The sequence below is a fragment of the Emydura macquarii genome, unplaced genomic scaffold, assembly GCF_026122565.2.
Source record: "Emydura macquarii macquarii isolate MOO-44397 ecotype Brisbane River unplaced genomic scaffold, CSIRO-AGI_Emac_v2 contig_2422, whole genome shotgun sequence".
NCBI lineage: Eukaryota > Metazoa > Chordata > Testudines > Chelidae > Emydura > Emydura macquarii.
The window spans coordinates 32755806-32775334 of record NW_027132559.1 but is presented as its reverse complement, the minus strand read 5'-3'; the positions used below and the strand labels follow the sequence as shown (position 1 = coordinate 32775334).

Sequence of the window (19529 nt, the reverse complement as noted above, 5' to 3'; positions counted from 1 at the left end):
ATAAACCATATAATATGAGGAAGAACCATACTAGTTTAATTAATTAAATTAAATTAAATTAAAGGAATTTAATGTTAGAGAAATATGTAAGAGAAAAATGGAATAAATAGCTGCCAGAGCCAAATTTTAGAAGCTTGTTTACCCAGCTCGATAAGGGAAAAACATCTGTGACTGGAGGAGTTTTAACTACAACCCCCCTGCCTCAAGAACACCTTATACTTGTTTAGCCGAGAATCTCCACCTGTTGATTGAAGAGAGAATTCAACACTCTGTGCTAGCATGCTATAATTTACCAATGAAAACAAATTTTCATGTATGTGAAATACTGTATAGTATCAGCCACTTAATCTGGGCACTCTTAGGGCAGGTCTACACTACTGCATTGCTGTAAAGTGTCTGGTGAAGATGTTCTAAACCGATGGGCGAGCGCTCTCCCATCAACTTAATAACTCCACTTCTGTGAGAGGCAGTAGCTATGTTGTTGGGAATGCTTCTCCCACCGACATAGTACTGTCTGCATGGGAGGTTAAGGTTGGTTATAACTACGTTGCTCAGGGGGGTGGATTTTTCAAATCCCTGAGCAACTTAGTTATACCAAAGTAAGTATATAGTGTAGTGTAATTCCACGTAACTGGGAGGTCTGCCATGGAATCGATTTAAACCTGATACTAAATGGCAATTGTTGCTGTTTAATTGGACTGGTAATTCCACTTAATTGGGTGCCTTCAGGTGATTTAATAGTGCTTAGGTCTCTGTATTCCAGTTTCATACCGATAGTGCCTGTTATCTCCCGTATGAGCTTTCAGTCTTTTCTTAGTTTTGGTACATGCAGTAAATCTTTGAAATGATGGAAGGAAAGAGACTGTGAACTCTTCAGTTATTCTCTCCTTTCAACTCTCTTGGTCTAACAGCCTGATGGGCGCTAACCACAATATTTTCTAATCACTCACAATTCTATCAGCCTACCTTCCCCAGCATGGCTCTCATTTTCATAACCATCTGATTTTTGAGCATTATTATACAGTGCAGCATAAATGTACATGTAATATATAGGAGGAGGAGGTAACTGCCTAGCACTCTAAAGGTATTTAATCTTTCCCTTTGCTCACACTGGCTAATGCCAAGTTCCTTGTTTCTTTCCTGTGGGTATGGGGCCAACATTTCATCAAGTGACTAGGTTGACTCACTCCTGATCTGTTTCCTTCCCTTGGGAGTATCTAACAATACACAGAACAGTTGGTCTATACTACCAGTTCTTTGAGTGCCAGTATCTGTGTACTCTATATGTGGGTATGCATGCACACCATGTGCCCAAGTCTGGATATTCTTAATAAACCTTGTCCATTGGCCAGCACATATTCAGTTGATATCCTCATGCTCCAAAGTAAGGGCATGAGACAGTACAAAGCTGATGCCTCTCCTGTTCCTTCTTACTGCTGCATGGCCTGAGTCAGAATCCTCTATGTCCACAGATTTCTCCAGCTACTTTTTTATTGCCTGTAAATAGATATTGTAAGTAGTTTTTATGTTAGCATAGTTATATTTTTTATAGTATAGTTTATATAGTTTGTTTTTCCCTTTGGTCTGGAATTATGCCCAGAGTCCTGGGATTCAAGAATTGGGTCTCTTGGCCTTGTTCTTTCTCTGTGAGTGACGACCACCAACCTGAGCTGTTTGGATAAGACACATATTTCTGCAGAGTGCAGCATCCTTCATTCATTTCCCCTGTGAATACCTTTAAGCTCATGAGCTTTGGTTGAGGAAATACCTTATGGAGAAGGCTATGAGACCTCACTATGATCTGAACAAAGGAAAACCCCTGTACATCAACCCCAACTGACAAGGAGCACCCCTCTGAGCACAAGTTTGGGAGCAGAGCCTGAGCTGCTAAGCCTTAGGACTCATCTTCCAGGACTTCACTTGAGAGTAAGAGACACTCTAATGGTTACAAGGACAGATTCCCATTCAGGTCTGTTTCTAAGAGAAAGGATCCCTTCCCGACCCCACCTAGGTAGGCCAAGTCGGTGCACATGAATTCTAAGGGCTCAGGGGCATGTAAGACCCCCAGCTAGGAGGTAAAGTGCAAAAGAAAAAGAATCCTTCAGTTCCATTGTTGGCTCCAATTCCTAAATGTAAAGACCAGCATCCGCTGGCACTATCCAAGAGTGCTGGACCTGACTGTTTGGCAGTACTGCTCATCCTTTGAAGGACCAGCCACCCGCAACATCTCTGGATGCATTGGAACTGTTGTTCCTGATCATCGAAATGCCCCAAACAGTGGGATTTTTTGACACGTACATCTTGCCTGAGGATATCTTTCTCCCTTACCTTCAGTCCCCTCTCCTCTCAGACCTGGTCCTTCAGCGAGACATTGCCACACCGGTGGATGAAACCACTTCGATAACACAGGAACCATCTCTCTATCCCTCAGGCAGGAGGGTTCATCCTCCAGAACCATCAGCCCCATCAGTGGAATGAAATCAGATCTGTGAGTCAGATGCTCCAGCCAGTCCTTCATCTCCTTGCAAAGAGATGAGTCTTGACAGGTAGTTGAGATATGGACGCCCTCTTCCCAAATATGATTTTCACAAGGACTGCTGATATCTGATGCCATGGGGTCCCTCTCAGCTGTATTGCCCATTGGCTCTCCTGGGACCCATGGGACCTGAATGACACACATTCTGGATCTGTCCACAAGTACTATTGCACCTCTCCCACTTGGCATCTGCCAGATCTGTTAGAGTATGAGGAGGAGGAAATTGATCTGGATGCACAAGTACTAATGGTACCAACAGGGATCTCACCCTCATCTCCGGGTGAAGCAATTACTCTGTCTTTGCTGTCTCCATTGGACGACCGGAGGTATTACCAGGAGCTACTGCCGAGGATAGCAAATGACCTTCAGATCTCAATGGAAGTCAGGATTCCCAGCACTGGCTCCTTGACATTCTGCAACCTACAGGTCCAAGCAAGGTGGTGCTTCCAGTAAATGAAGTAATCATGGACCCAGACAGTGCAGTCTGGCATACCCCAGCTTCCTGTGCCTCTGCACCTAAAAGAGCTGAGAGACAATATTTTGTCCCAACCAAAGGAGATGAGTTTCTTTTCACTCATCCAGCACCCAACTCACTAATGGTGCAGACAGCCATGGAGAGAGCAAGGTCACAATATCCTAAGACCACCCCAGCTGACAAGGGCTCAAAGAAGTTAGACCGTTCGGGAAGAAAGGTATTTTCCTCTATGAGCCTGCAATCCCATGTCACTAGCTATCAGGCTTTGTTAATGAAATACGATTTTAGCAACTACTCTAGACTGGCAAACTTTAAGGACAAACTTCCCCTTGAGGACAGAGCCCAATTTCAATTCTTCATTGAGGAAGGCAGGCTAGTGGCAAAAACATCCCTACAAGCTTCAGTGGATGTAGCAGACATCTAGAGGGTCAACCACTGATGTAGTTATGAGACATGAGTCTCATCTTTGCTCTTCAGGGATCCCCAGGGAGGTGCAGAACACCAGAGGGATTTATCATTTGACAAGTCATATTTGTTTAATGAGAAAGCTGATGAAACTTTATACTCATTGAAGGGCTCTGGATTGACCTTCCACTCCCTGGGAATTTGCACCTCAGCTCCAAAGAGAAAACACCACAGGCAGGTGCATGGACCAAGACCATCCCCTCCACAACATTCAATCACCAGCATCCCATTGACCCTCCACATTATTGGCAGAAGATTCAGAGGCCTCAGTTTTCAGCCCCCTCTATTACCAGGACTTCTGCCCATTCCCATTCATCCACTAATGGCCCACAATTGGGACTGTATCACCACAAACAATTGGGTTCTAGAAATTATCCACCATAGTTACACCATCGAATTTCTCTTTCTTCCTCCCAAAAAAACCCTTCCTGGTTCCTCTTCAGGCACCTCTCTCAAGAGGAGATTCTTCGCTGGGTGACAGATTCTTTTCTCCAGTGAGGGGCAATAGAATGAGTGCCATCTCAGTATCAAGGAAGAGAGTTATATTCCTCATACTTCGTAGTCCTCAAAAAAGGTGGAGGGTGGAGTCCCGTTCTGGACCTTTGAGATCTGAACATCTTTATTTGAAAGTCAAAATTAGCATCAATAATGTTCTCCCTACAGGAGGGAATGTGGTATGCTCTAAACATGAAGGATGCCTATTTTCATGTAGGTATTCATCCATCCCAGAGAAAATTTCTTCACTTCCTGATAGATCAGGACCACTGAGTCCTGTGTCGTTCCGTTTGGCCTAGCAACAGCATGCAGGGTATACATGCAGGTTTTCTCTGTGTCAGCAGCCCAAATGAGATGTCACGGTTACACAGTTTTCCCATATTTGGATGACTGGCTCCTACGAGGTCACTCCAACCACAAGGTCAAGTCAGCAACTTTGTTCCTGCTCCATTTTTAGCAGCGCTGGGTGTTTGTGTGAACAAATAAATGTCCATTTTTTGACCCTCCCACTGACAAGAAATTTCATTGGAGCAACATTGGACTCAATTTCAGCAAGAGCTTTTCTCCTCATAGAAAGATTTCAGTCAGTGAGCAATCTGATAACACAGGTTACTTGCAGACTAAATACTATGGTCTAAGTATGTGGTTTTTCTATTAGGCCAAATTCCTTCTGGGTTGGGGTGCTCACTTGAACGACCACACCGTAGAGGGCACCTCAAGCTCATAGGAGGCCAGATTGCACATCAACCGCCTGGAACTGAGTGTGGAACTGGAACTGGCCTGCTGGCTCTTTCTTCTGCTCACACATTCACTCCATATCCAAACAATGTTGGGCTACATCTCCACAATCTTTTATATGAACAAGTAGGGAGGAGCAAGATCCCTTCCCCACTGCCTGCAAGGACTCAGGCTTAGAAATTGGTGCATCAGAAACCACATCACCACAAGCCAGGTGTTCAGAATTCTAAACAGCAACCTAAGCAGGTACTTCTCATCAGGTCACGAGTGGGAAATACACAGCTCTGTCCTGAGGGAGATATTCACATAGTGGGGAACAACTCAGTGGGATCTCTTTATGTCCCAAACAAACAGGAAACTTCTCCTGTACTGCTTCAGAGCAGCTATGGGCCATGACTACCAGGGCGATGCTCTCCTGCTGTCATGGACTGAGCAACTCAGGTATGCTTTTCCACCCTTCACTTGCTACCACAGGTCTTGAGAAAGATCCCTCACAACAGGGCCAGAGTCATTCTGATAGCGACCCAGCTGGCCCAGACAGTTTTGGTTCCTGGAACTTCTGGAAATGGGAACCTGACCTCCTGTCAGGATCTATCCCTTCTTTTTCGAGTGATGGTCCTTGTGTATTCCACGTGTGGACGTGCATGCACGCCATGTGCCTGAGTCTGGAAGTTTTCCTAGCAGTGTCTGTTGACCCACATGTGCGTAGTGCATCTCCTTATGCTCCCAGTCAAGGACATAAGAGGTAGTGCAGATCGATGCCACTCCAGTTCCTTTTTACAACCACATGACCTGAGTCAGAACCCCTTTTTCCTCTCACTTTTAGCTTGCTAAGAGAATTATTTCTCCCTGTATGTTCTTGTACATAGTTTTGAGTAGTTTGTAGTAGTTTTAATAGTTCTAGTATAGTAGTATTGTTATTAGTCTTTCCCCGGCCTGGGGATTCCACCCCACCTAGGGACTGTGCCCAGGATGCTGAGTTTCAAAAACTGTGTCTCTTGCCTGCACTCCTTTTCTGTGAGCGATGAGTACCAGCAGCGTCTCTACTGCCTGGGTGAGACACATGAGGGCCTTGCTGGAGCCCAAGGCATAACTAACAGTGTGAACCAAAGGCTGTGAACCAGAGAAGGCCTGGCCTTGGCAAAATAACAGCCCACTAGGTATTGGCTAACCAAGAAAGCACATTCCTGACCGAAGAGGATGGCCCAAAAACACCCACAATTTTCAAAGAACTACATAAATACATCCTTAAGAGATGGTACAGGAACACACTGATCCCTCGTAAGGTAAGGATGGGGTGACAGGATAATGGATAAGGATGTTTTATTCGAACTAGCCAGGTACAAGGTGTAGGTTTGGTAACTAACCATGTCAGGAGTGTAATATGTAACTTGTTCGTATCAGTGTATAAAAGGAGAAGTCATAGGAGGGGCATCTTTGACCAGCCTAAAGGGTAGCATCCTGGTGCGCTGACTGAGCTGGTACCATTGTCGCAGGCACATATGTGTTAGTATATCTGTAACCACAGAGCCAAGGCACTAGCACCATGCTTCATCGACAATAAACCTGGCCAGGCGCTTTCGCCACTGAACCATGCCTGAGGTCTTTCTTTATGAGTAACATCCAGGTCTGCTGAATTAGCAGGCTGCACTTTCTGCTCTTGCTGATAACACTGGAGATCTAAGAATGGAATCACTGAGCAGCTGAAACAGCTTAGCAGTCTTAACATCGTTGCCACAGCAACAACATTCCACAGCACTTGTCCACAGCGCACATCTCAGCACAGTGCACTATCTGCCCAGGACCAGGAAAGCCTGTGAACTCTGCCTCCATAAAAATCTCATGGAGGAAGCCATGTGACCCTGAACACACTTGGATCCTGGCTGGGAGACCCTTCCGGTACAGCGACCACAGTCTACTGTGAGCGCCCCTCTGAGCACCACTCATGGTGTGGAACCGTCGGTACCAAAGCCAAGGACAGTTGTTGGCACTGAAAACTCCCTGGCTGGAGAGCAAAGCGAAATGCAAGCAGGATCTGTTGGTACTGACAGCGACCCCAGTACTGAAATGTCGAACACTCACCAATGCGCATGTCGCAGCCTGCTCTGATGGTACCCAAGTCACCTGCTGGACTGACCGACTCCACACACTCCACCAGGTACCTTGGGCATCTTGATGGGTGCTCCATGGATCCCTGGCCACACAAAGATGTTCCTCATGGCGGAGGAGTTGATCCTCCCCTACCCACAGTCTCCTCTCGGGCCCTTCACTCAGCTGGGGCATCCCCACACTAGAGGATGAATCTCTGTTCATTCTACCAGATAAGCCTGCTCCTTTTGCACTGAACTGCAGCTTTCTAGTACTGATGGTCCCAACATTGATGGCACCATTCTCTGATTCCAAGGACTTCTCAGATGCAGAATCACCATTTTCCCCAATGCCACACAGAGCCTGGATATGCAATCCAGATCTCCCTATCCTCCAGCCTGTGAAACACCCAGGGAGGCCTTGTATGACTTCCCATGGGGCCTGCCATGACCAATAGACCCCTCCTGGCCCTACTGGGAGTCCTTGGAGCCATACCAGAGGCACCGAGAACCATCCCAGGCTTCATACTGGGCATCCCCTATACACCTGCCTGTCTCATTAGTATATGAGGAAAGGGGAAACTGGTACCACAGATTCCACCAATCCCTACTGGAGCATCCTTCTCACCAACTGAGGCAATCATCCCCCTCCCATTCTCTCCTCCGGATGATCACTGACAATACCAGAAACTGCAACGGAAGGTGGCAACAGACCTGTAGATTGCATTGGAGGAAGTCCAGGACTCACAACACCGGCTGCTGGACATCTCCCAAACCCAAGGCCCCTATAGGGTGGTGCTCTCTATCAATGAGGTAATCATGAAACCAGCCCTTGTGGTTGTGTGTGGCACACACCAGCTTCATGTGGACCCACACCAAAGTGAGTGGAGAGACAGTACTTTGTGCCAGCTAATAAGGCCGAGTTCCTATTCACCCACCCTTCCCCCAACTCCGTAGTCATTCAGGCAGTTACTGAATGGACAAGACAGCAGTCACAAAAATTCAATAAGGCGGCCAAGAGGCTGGACCTGTTGTGCAGGAAGGTCTTTTCGTCTGTGGGTCTATAGTTCCATATTGCCAACTATCAGACTCTGCTAGTCAAGTACAGTTTTAACAACTATAACTGACTAGCAGAGATCAAGACAAACTCCCACTAGGACACCAGAAGCGGTTCCAGACACTGATGGACAAAGGGAGGCTGGCAACCAAGGTGGCTCTTCATACAGCAGTGGACGCAGTCAACACTGCCTCTCAGCCAAAAGCCACTGGTATAGTCATGTGCAGGAATTCGTGGCTCCAATCCTCTGGCTTCCCCAGGGAGGTCCAAAATACAGTTGAGGACCTCCCCTTTGACGAGACCAACCAGTTCAATGAAAAGACGGATGAGCCCCAGCACTCCCTCAAAGATTCGAGGTCCACACTATGTTCCCTTGGCATTTATACTTTGGACCCTAGACACAGACACCAGAAACTACCCTTTCATCCATGGCCACACACATCTTACCCAGCCTAACAAGAGCACCCACATCAACAACAGCAGTCTCAGAGGCCTTCACCCTCTCCCAGCCACAGGCCTAAAGCCAATTTTGACCCATGAACGTCTTTCAATATCACGCCTCAAGTCATCTCCATGGGCTGTCTTGCCCTATTCGCTCACAGTTGGGGAAAGATCACCATGGAGAGTTAGGTACTGGAGAATATCCACCATGAATACTCCATAGAGTTCCTTTCCTTCCTGCCTCATTGCCCTCCCACCTGACCCCCTTTGGGAGTTCTCTCCCACCAGCTGCTTCTCCAATAAGAAACAGATGTTATACTCCTCAGGGGGGCAATAGAATGTGTCCCATCCCAGTACTGGGGGAGAGGCATTTACTCACCATACTTCATCATCCCGAAGAAAGGCAGAGAATGCTGCCCCGTTCTCAATCTTCAGTTACTAAATTCATTTACAGGAAGTCCCAAGTTCCAGATGGTGATGCTAGCATCAATTGTCCCCTCCTCCACCAGGGAGCACGGTTTGTGGTTCTCAACATAAAAGATGCTAATTTCCATGTAAACATCCACCCATTGCGCCTGACATTTCTCCGTTTCAGGGTGGACCACCACCACTACCAATTTCAGGTCATCCTGTTCCGCATAGGGACAGCACCAAAAATGTTCACAAAGGTCTTCACAGATGCGAAGCCAAGGCCAGTCAGTATTCCTCTGCCTCGACAACTGGCTCCTGGTGGCACAATCTCAACAGGAAGCACTCTCCACGATCCACTTTCTTTGTGGCCTCCTGACCTTCCTGGGTATCCATGTCAATGAAGACAAGTCTGTTTTAATACCCACACAGACAATAAACCTCATATGGGGGAGGCTGGACTCGATCACAGCACGAGCCTTCCTCCTGGCAGACCGCTTCTCAGCGATGACCACCCTCATCATGTGCCTTTGCTGCAAACCTCACGCCACGGTCCAACAATTCTTCTCCCTCCTAGGGCATTTTGGTGGCCTGCACTCATGGAATGCCACATGCACGGCTTCACATGTGCTGCCTACAAGTTTGGCTTCTCTCCACTACAAGCCTGGTACAGATCATATTGATTCCAGGATCACCATCCCAGTGCCCGTGACTTCCCTTACTTGGTGGTCCAATCCATCCAAGATCATGATTGGCACTCTTTTGACCCCCATCCCTTCCCCCCAACACACACCACAGGCCACCATCATAACAGAGGCCTCCCTCACAGGATGGGAAGCCCACTTTGACCACCACACAGCACAGGGGGTGTGGACGCCACGGGATACCAGTCTGCACATAAACATAGTAGATCTCAGGGCAGTCCGCCTCGCATGCAAGGCCTTCCTCCCACTCATACAGCCCCTTCACATCCAGCTTCTCTCAAACAATATCATGGCTGTGGTATACATCAGCAAACAGGGTGAAGCTAGGTCTCCCTCCCTTTGTTCCGAGTCTGTCCGGCTCTGGAATTGGTGCATCAGGAACCAGGTCACACTTCAGGCTGCGTACCTACAAGACATCCAGAATTCCGCTCAGCAGAACCTTGTACCACGATCACGAGTCGGAGCTACACGATACCATGCTCCATGACCTCTTTCCCTGTGGGACCTCTTTGCGTCCCAAGGGAATTGGAAACCCACCTCTATTGCTCCAGGGAAGCTCTAGGCAAGGGCTCTTGAGGCTACACTCTCTTCTTCTCCTGGACAGGCGACCTCTGTTATGTATGCCTTTCCCCCCATTCCCCTCCTGCCACAGGTTTGTTGCAAGATTCATCGGGATAGGGCCACCATCATCCTCATAATGCCCTACTGGCCCCGGCAGTTCTGGTACACCAGCTTCCTGAGGCTCTCCACCCAACCACCAGTCCATCTCCACGTGCTCCCAGATCTCTTGACACAAGATTTGGGAAGATTCCGTCATCCCAATCATAGCCTCTTCCCCTCATAGCCTGGTATTTGGGTGGGCATCAAATGTATGCTCCCTCCCAGTTCAGCAAATTCTGACCCAAAGCAGGAAAGAATCCACTAGAACATGCTACCGCACTAAATGGAGACGCTTCCTAGAAGGCTCCCATTTCCATCACCGCTCAGGACACAATGACCATCCCAGTCATCCTTGACTACCTCCTCATCTTCAAAACGTTGGAACTGGCTCTCAACTCTATTTGAGCACACCTGGCAGCACTTACCGTATTTCTTCCACCAGTAGATGGCATCTCCATCTTTACACACCTTACCGTGGTGCACTCTATGAAGGGATTGATCAATACCTTTCCACCGGTGGTGAAGCCCACTCCTCCATGGGACTTTAACCTTGTTCTCTCTGTCCTCATGAGACCACCCTTTGAACCAATGGCAACATGCATTCTGGCCCACTTCTCTATGAAAGTGACTTTTTTAGTTGCTGTCACCTCAGCCAGATGCATCAGTGAGTTCACTGCCATGATGGCAGACCCCTCCCCCAACCCACATGATATTTCACAAGGACAAGGTGTCCTTATGGCTACACCACAAATTCCTTTCTAAAGTGGTGTCCAAATTCCACCTCAATCAATGCCTTGACGTTCGACACACCCTAGTGTTCTACCTCCACAGGACTCGCTCCTTTTGGAAGTCACCAAAACTTTTTATTGCCATCCCTAAATGGTCAAAGGGACAAGCCGTCTCATCCCAACAAATCTTTAAATGGGTCTCAGAGTGCATCCTTGAATGCTACAAATACACCAACCTACCTCCTCTCAGCGGAGTCATGGCACATTCTACAAGGGCACAGGCCATCTCCTCAGCATCGCTGGCTGATGTGCCATGGCAGAACATTTGCCGGGCGGCGATGTGGCACTGTTCACACCTTCATAGCACACTATGCCATAACGCATACATCAGCAGCAGATGCAGCTGTGGGTTATGCTGTACTGCAGACCACAATTCCATTGGCATCTTCGCACCCATCTCTGCGCTGATCACTGCTCACAAGTCACTTGTGTGGAATACACATCAGGACCATCACTTGAAGAAGATGAGGTTACTTACCTGTAACAGAAAGTTCTTCGAGATGTGTGGTCCCTATCTGTATTCCACTACCCACCCTCCTTCACCTCTGCTTCTGACTAGAAGAAACAACGGTAAGACGGGAAACTGGAGTGGTGTCAACCTGCACTACCACTTATATCCTCAACTGGGAGCACAAGAAGATGCACTACGCACAATGGACACTGCTAGGAAACACTTCCAGGCTCAGGCATATGGCACACATGCACATCCACATGTGCAATACAGATAGGGACCACACATCTTGAAGAACCTTCAATTACAGGTAACCTCCTCTTCCTGGATCTCCTAACTCAGGAAGATTGCAAAATCAGACACCCCAATTCAGGCCCACTTCAGTTCACAGTGTGGTGTCTGAATGGACATCAGATCTAGAATGTTCATGTTCAGAAGCCATCTAAACCATTCTTATTCAAAGAAGGAACGATTCAATTAGGAGCTGCTACCTAGCTAAATGGAGACCTCTCTTTACCTGGGCACAGCACAATCAATCTTCCTCAGGCTCTGCAGATATCCCATTCACTTTAGATTATCTTCTGTCATTGAAGAACTCAGGTCTTTCCATCAGTTCACTGTATGTCAATCTTACCACAGTCATTGCCTTCCTTCCTCCAATAGACAAGTGTTCCGTTTTTATTCACCCAACAACAGTTAGATTAATGAAGGGTTTAGTCAGGACCTTTCCACCCGTGGTCAAGCCTACAGCTCAATGGGATCTCAGTCTCCTGACAATACTCACCAGACCACCATTTGAACGTTTAACAACATGATGTATGTCCCCTCCCCCCATATCCATGAAAGCTGCATTTTTAGTTGCTATTACTTGTTTCTGAAACTCCATGCTTCTGTTGAAGAGAAAAGACTTAATTCCCTGGATTGCTGACATACCCTGGCATTCTATTTGCAAAGCACAAAATGAATTAGAAAATCACCAAGACTGTTTCTCGCTGTAGCAGAAAGGTTGCAAAGACAAGCAATATCTTCTTAGAGAATCTCTAAATGGATTTTATTTCCATCATTGTGCTACCAATTAGTGCATATCCCTTCCCTGGATGGAGTAAGAGAACACTCCACAAGAGCGTAAGCTGCTTCTACAGCATCTCCACAGGAGGTACTGATACTGGACATATGCAGAGTGGCTACCTGGAGTTCCATTTATATGTTCGGGGCCCTGCTGTGGATGCAGTGATGGGGACTGCAGTTCTTTAAACATCTTTACTGCCAGCATCTTCTCACCAACCTCTGGTCTGAGTACTGCTTGTCAGTCACCAATGTGTGGAATACATATAGGCATCAGCACTTGAAGAAGAAATGGAGTTTACTTACCTGCAATTGAAAGTTCTTTGTGACATGAGGTCCCTCACAGAAGAGGGACTGGAATTGGCCCTCATTGGCTCTTATACCCTTTGTCTGGAGCATGAGAAGAGCAACTGTACATGTGAAGGCCAATGGACACTGCTTGTTAAGAATCTCTAGACTGGCACGCATGCATACTCACATGTGGAATACAGCTAGGGATCCACATGTCAAAGAACTTCCAGTTGCAGGTTAGTAACTCCCATTTACAAATGCCTTAACAAAAGGAAACTAGTAGGCATGGGATTAAAAATAAAGAAAAATATCTACCAAAAATAAAAGTTAAGCAGAATTCAACCAGAGCAAGAATATTACTATGGAGAGTATTGATAGCCTGGCTGGATCATTTAATCTCAATTTGTAATATAGAGCAGATTAAAACTCTTATTTCTTGGAAGTTTGTTTGCTTGGTTAATGTTTGTCTTTGATGGAACTTTCTCAGGAGCCTGCCTGAGACTGGCATGAGCCACCCCAAAAATGAAGGATCATCACAAACCTCAGTACCTTCTGTCCTAAACACAAGGTGCCTTTCATTAACCTTGCCATGTCTAACATAGATATGCAACACATATTTTAAAAACATCCACTTATGACCCTACCAAAACAAGATATTCCATTGCACCTGAAGATGAGGATGAGAACAAACAACATATGGTGTTGTCACACAGATGGGTAGCCATGTTGCTTAATGCACTTCTAGAAGGTGCTTACATACCTCAAGGATGAGCACAGTATAAGACCTATATAGACTAGAAACTCAGCATGCTCACTCTGTCTATGATATGACTCGTCAGATCACATCCAATCACTGTCTCTGTTAGCACCTTACGTTGTTGCTTTTATTGTCATTTATTATTTGTATTATTATTATTGTAGCGCCTAGGAGCCCTAGTCACATCAGAACCTGATTGTGCTAAGTGCTGTACAAACACGATATAAAAAGATGGTCTCTGCCACAAAGAATGTACAATTTATGTAACTATAGAAGCTTTGTATGTATTCTCTCTGGGGATTTGTGTTGATTAATGTATTGAATATTACCTCTCTGTTTAGCTCCGATTTTAATATGTGTTCAGGAAGGTGCCCTGAACTACTTTACACACACATTCAGCCCATAATACCAAACAGAGTGCACAATTTGATAAAGCCATATCCCACTCTGTCACAGCATATTTGACATATCAAAGGGTATTTGCCTATTTAATGGAATTATTTTGATCCTCTTTTAGGGATTGGTGAGTCAGAGACCTTTTTACATTAATACTTATGAAAAATGCTATCCTATGAATTGTTAACTTGGTAATTTTCTCAGGGTTTCTGGTCAGATTGGTTTCTGAGCAAACATCACCTTTTGGAAGATTCAATATGTTCATTGATCTCCTCTCCTCCCCCCCACTCCCCCCAGATTATTGTTTCCTTGGATGAATTGTCATAGAGTTTAAAATGTGTAGTCATAGTATGAAATTCAATATAGTATCTATAACTAATGTTGTGCCAATATTTTAAAAACGTAAATGGAATGACCTGAGTAACCATAGGCTGGTTATCTTGATATCAATCCTGGGCAAAGTCACAGAAAGACTGATATAGGACACATTTAGTAAAGAAGTAAAGTATAGTATCCTAATTAATGCCAGTAAACAAGGTTTTATGGAAAATATGCCTTGTCGGACAAACATGATATAATTTTTTATGAGATTATAGGTTTGGTCAATAAAAGTAACTATTAACATACTGTACTCCTTCGAGTGCTGGTCCTTATATGTATTCAACTATGGGGGCCTGCGTGATCTCCTTGTTCCCAGAGCCAGAGAATTTTAAAGGCAGTGTCCTTTGGTTCACATATACATCTTGGTTCACATCTTGCTTCTGGCTGACGAGATAAAGGGCAGGGCGGACCAACTGCCTCTCCAGTTCCTTCTGCCTGTTGCATGGTCCAGGTCAGAACCTCCAGTGTTTGAAGCTTTAGCTTTCTCCTTTATCTGTGAAAATATTTAGATATCTGTAAATAGTTTTTTAAAAATAGTTCTAGAGTTTTAAAGTTTTTATCTGAAATTTTTAGTGTTTTATAATTAGTTAGTCTCCTCAGCTTAGGGATCACCCACTCTCCTATACCCTGTTTGGGCACTGGACTATAACTTGGACCTCAGGTTTCAAAATTTGTGGTTCCTATCCATAGTCTTTCTTGATCAGTGACAACCATCAGTACTGCTTATATTGTCTTGGGGAAGCCCACATGTTGGCAGGGTGCAGTATCTGCCATCCATTCCCCAGCTGTAACTGGGAAGGGCAGGAACTTTGCCTTAGAAAGCACTTAATGGAAAAGCTCATGAGGCTTCAATTGGACCCACTTCGGGGGACCCTATGCTTCACATCAGCCTGACTCAACAAGGAGTATGCCTTCTGCCACGAGATCTGACTCAGGATTGAGGGAGTCTACCCTGCCCCCCCCAAATTCCTCAGCGGAGCTTTGTTGGGAGAGCAGGGAGCATTCTCATAATCATGAGGCTTAGTTGTCTTCCAAATCCACTTCAAAGAAGTCTCATTCAACCCTGCTTCAACCGGGCAAGTCTATAAGCTCAGCTCAAGAGAACTTAGTATGTTCTAAGTCTGTGCTGTGACAAGAAAGCCCACGAGTCAAGGGTTCCATCATCATTAGATCATGATCCAGCAGCTCTAGTGCCTCCAGTACCTCCCAAACCCCAGGATCCGCCAGCACTGATGAAGACCGATCATTGAGTGCATTAGTTACCCTCGTTTCCTAATTTGTCTTCAATGGCTTTGGCACAGACTGTCTCTACTGCGGCTCTGGCAGCTCAGGCAGACAGAATCACACTCACTCCAGGAAGAGCTGAGACCTGTGCTCCTCCTCAAGACATCTTAGTTCTCCCAGACATAGAGTCTTCCATTTCATTGGGTCCCTACCTCTTGAGAGAGGTTATAACTCCACCAGAGGAGTTGGCCTTTGGGAGGAGTCTGTCTCCCCTTCCATCTTCAGGTTATGACTTCCTTCCAGTGGTACCATTGATACCACTGTTGCAACCAAACTTGGCTTTCTCCCTATTGGGAGATTTTGAACCGCCCAATTAATTGTTATTCTATCCTCCAAGACATACGTACCTGATCAGAAGACCTGGACCAGCTTAGGATCTACCTCCGCTTCATCATCTGCCTCAGAGCTATTGAACCCCATGACATGGGGACCACTGCAATCCCCATTCGTCCCATTCTATTTGCCATACTGGGGGCTGTGGGACCAGTACCATCCTACAGAGTTGACGTGGCCAGCTAAGGAGTTGCTCCTTCCCTCCTCTCTGAGAGGACAACCAAAGCCGCCCCCAAATCTAATAGAAGAGGAGGAGTAGTACAAACCGGACAAGATTGCCATCCTGATCTCCAGTTGAGGCAGTAACTCTAGTGTCTCCATTCCCACAATGACTGTAAGCAGTTCCATGAACACTTTCTCAGAATTGCAGGAGAGCTGCAGATTCCTGTTGAGAAGATTCAGGATCCTCAACACAAGCTCCTGAACATTCTTCAGTCCTCCAGCTCCAGTCGAATAGTGCTCCCAGATAATGAAGCCATCCTTGAGTTAGCTGTCTTGCAGAATTGCCTGTAAACCATTATCAACATTTGTGATACTGTACAATTAAATAATAAGAATTATACTGGAGCTTGTCACAACAGCATAATTAAGGTTAATATGAAAATTTCGGTTTAACATGAGTTTTAAACTTTTATTATGTGAAAAATCATTGTTAGTTACTTTATAAATATCTAACACACCTCTTGAGTGTGAGAGACAAAAATTACCTTTTGTAGGCCAGTGTTAATGAGAAAAACTGAATCTGGTATTTCCAATTGGGCATTTTACTCTTACTTATTTACTTCCTTCTCCCTCTTAAAAGGCCATTTAAGGAGACCACATTTTGTATTTAGTTCTTTCTGTTTCCCTTGTAGTTACTATTTTCTCTTCCTTGCTCAGACTCATTTATCTGGCTTGTCTTCTCCTCTCTCACTATATTATTTAGATCTCTCCTAAGCTCTGTCTTTAGTTTACAGTTAACATTAAGATTACAAATACCTATGAAACAAGTGTGAGCTGGAGATGAAGGGGATCTGGGAATGTGTGTTAAAATAAGCCCCATGAAACCTAAAATAAAAGTTTTTTATATACCACATAAAAATGAATAGCACTCAAGTAGCAGACTGAGAAGTTGTAACTTAATGGATTGTGCGTCCAGTTTTGTCTTATCCAATTGTCATCATGGGTCAGTTTTTTCTGAACAGGAGCTCAGTCCTTATGGTGTCGAGCACTCTGGTCCCAGTCCAGCAACCCACTTGAACACATGCTTAATTTTAATTATATAAGCAGTCTCATCAAAGTGGATCCACTGAAGTCAATGAGACTACTCATGTAACTAAAGTTAAGCGGGTGCTTAAATGATTTACTGGATTGGAACCAAAGTTCTGAGTGCTGTCAGATCATGCTTGAGATGCACAAGTAAGTACATAAAATCTGGAGGTATAATAAAATCTGATTTTGAGCTTGCTCCTAATCCATTTTGGCTTGTATACTCCTGAGGTTAGGTAGCTCACAAATGCTTGGTTTCTGCAGTAAGTCCTTGTGAAAGTTCACATTAGTAATGACCTCCAGTCAGGAATTTCCTGGTGGTTAATGACCAGCTGGTGTTCACTCAGACCCATAAACAGCCAGATGTTAATTGTCTGAAAGTGCTTGATTCAAAGGTCATTTGTTACTACTGTAAATCATGGCAAGTGAATTTTTTTAAATAAACATTGAAATAATTTCCTTTTTATATCTAGAAAATTTAAAAGATGAACTGCACATTGCTATGGATACAGTTCCTGTTTTTTCCTGGCAGCTAAAGACGAGCAGAAAGCAAGGACTTCATCCTTCCCCTCCCATTAGGTGTTAAAATATTTTTAAGCATAAAGAAGGTGTCAGAAATTTGTTAATCTTACAACAAAGCCCAAAACATGTAAGATTTCTTTAGATTCAGAAAGAACTTTAGAGACAGCAAAAATCTATCTGCCTAAAATAAGGCAGTTATTGCAGTTTTTGTAGTGCTTCTCTCAACAAACATATATTGCTGGAAATACCTTTTATTAATTGGTTTGAATCTGGGGATTTGCTCTTGTTTGGAAGATTAACTGGTTCTTTTAAGAAATATAATCTTAATGTTTTCCACAAAGAGGGGAATCACTGAATTATCAAATGAACTTAACTTTTTACTCACAAAAACTTAGGAAAAATACAAGCCTGAACTGTAAAATTGCAGGTACTGGATTTAATGAGATACTAAAAGATTCAGAAAACTTATCTTGTATTACATTTTATATTTTCACGTTTCATTCCAAATAACTGTACCTTGTGGAGGTCACAGATGCAACCAACAGTTGGTTTCTGTAAATCAAATATTCATATTGTTCCATACATTGTCTACAAGGAATGGGCTGCCTGGAAGTTGCACATAAATTTTTCTACTTAGAAACCTCGTGTATTCCTTGTTTTACAAATTCCACTTTAATGATCCAGTTCCCAGTCTTTGGACAATATAATCTGATCACACTAAAAGTAACTGAAAAATATTTTCCAGACTTGCAGCTGAAAGATAAACCTATGAGCAGTATTTGTGATGTTTACCGTGCAAATCAGTAAAGAATATTTACAATATTTAGCACTTCTATAGTACTTAGACTGTATGTTATTTGACGCAGGGTCTGTCTTTTATTCTGTCTTTGTATAGCACCTAGCACAATGGGTCCTATGTACTATGACGACAAGAACGATGATTATAATAATAATACTTTTCTTCCATAGATTTCAAATCACTTTGTAAAGGTGAGGTAACCAGTGTTCTCGTTTTATAAATGAGGTAACTAAGGTATAGAAGGGTTATAAGATCTTGATCCTTCTCCTATTCAAGTCAATGGAAAAACTCCCATTGGCTTGAATGGTGCAAGATCAAGTCCTATATATTTAATCAAGGTTATACAGCATGACAATGGCAGAGTCAGGTACAGAACCCAGGCTTTCTGACTGTCCCATCCCACTGCTTAAGTCAGAAGGCCATCATTTCCCCTTTGTACAATGGCTATAAAGCACAAATATTGTAGAAGGAAACTTTGATGTTTTGCTGTCCCTTTCAGCAAAAAAGATTGCTTGCTTAGTGGAAAAAAATATATATATTTTTTGAATTACTTCATCATTTAATCTGGTTATTCTACTTACTTTGATAAGACATATATTTCTTAGCGATATTAGAAATGGAATTTCATTCACTAAATTTTTGCAGCACAGCAAGAGAGGGTAGCATAAAAAAAGAAAACAAGATATGCAGCAAAATTGATAATGTGAAGAATACATTATGCTTTTATTTAAATAAGTTGCCCTTTATCTGTTGTCAGCCACTCTAAAGTCTTTTAAAACATACTCTTTCATAGATTTTAGTGTGTTCTTATGGTTTGCCAGTCCACCAGTAACTATAATAATAATACCTAGCTCTTACATAGTGCTTTTCATTAGATCTCAAAGTGCTATACAGGTTTATTCTCTGAAGAGAAAGTAACTAAACATAAATTACGGTAATTTTAAGAAGGATATTTTTACTTGTTGCCTTTGCAGTTTTAAACAGTCAATCCTGTGATATTGTTTGGGAGATACTAAATGGGATTTCTAGTTGGTATATTTATAGCTAGAGCACTAAACATTTAAAACACACTTTTTACTGTGTCACATGCATGTTAACATTTAAAACATCATATAATACTATTAATCCTCAGATCACTGATCTGTACT

General features: G+C 44.1%; 1 protein-coding gene across 3 annotated transcripts in view; it reads left to right on the top strand.

Annotated features, from left to right (window-relative positions):
- Positions 1-19529, top strand: part of ANKIB1 (ankyrin repeat and IBR domain containing 1) — a 172436-nt gene that overhangs the window by 80788 nt on the left and 72119 nt on the right. The window lies entirely within an intron of this gene.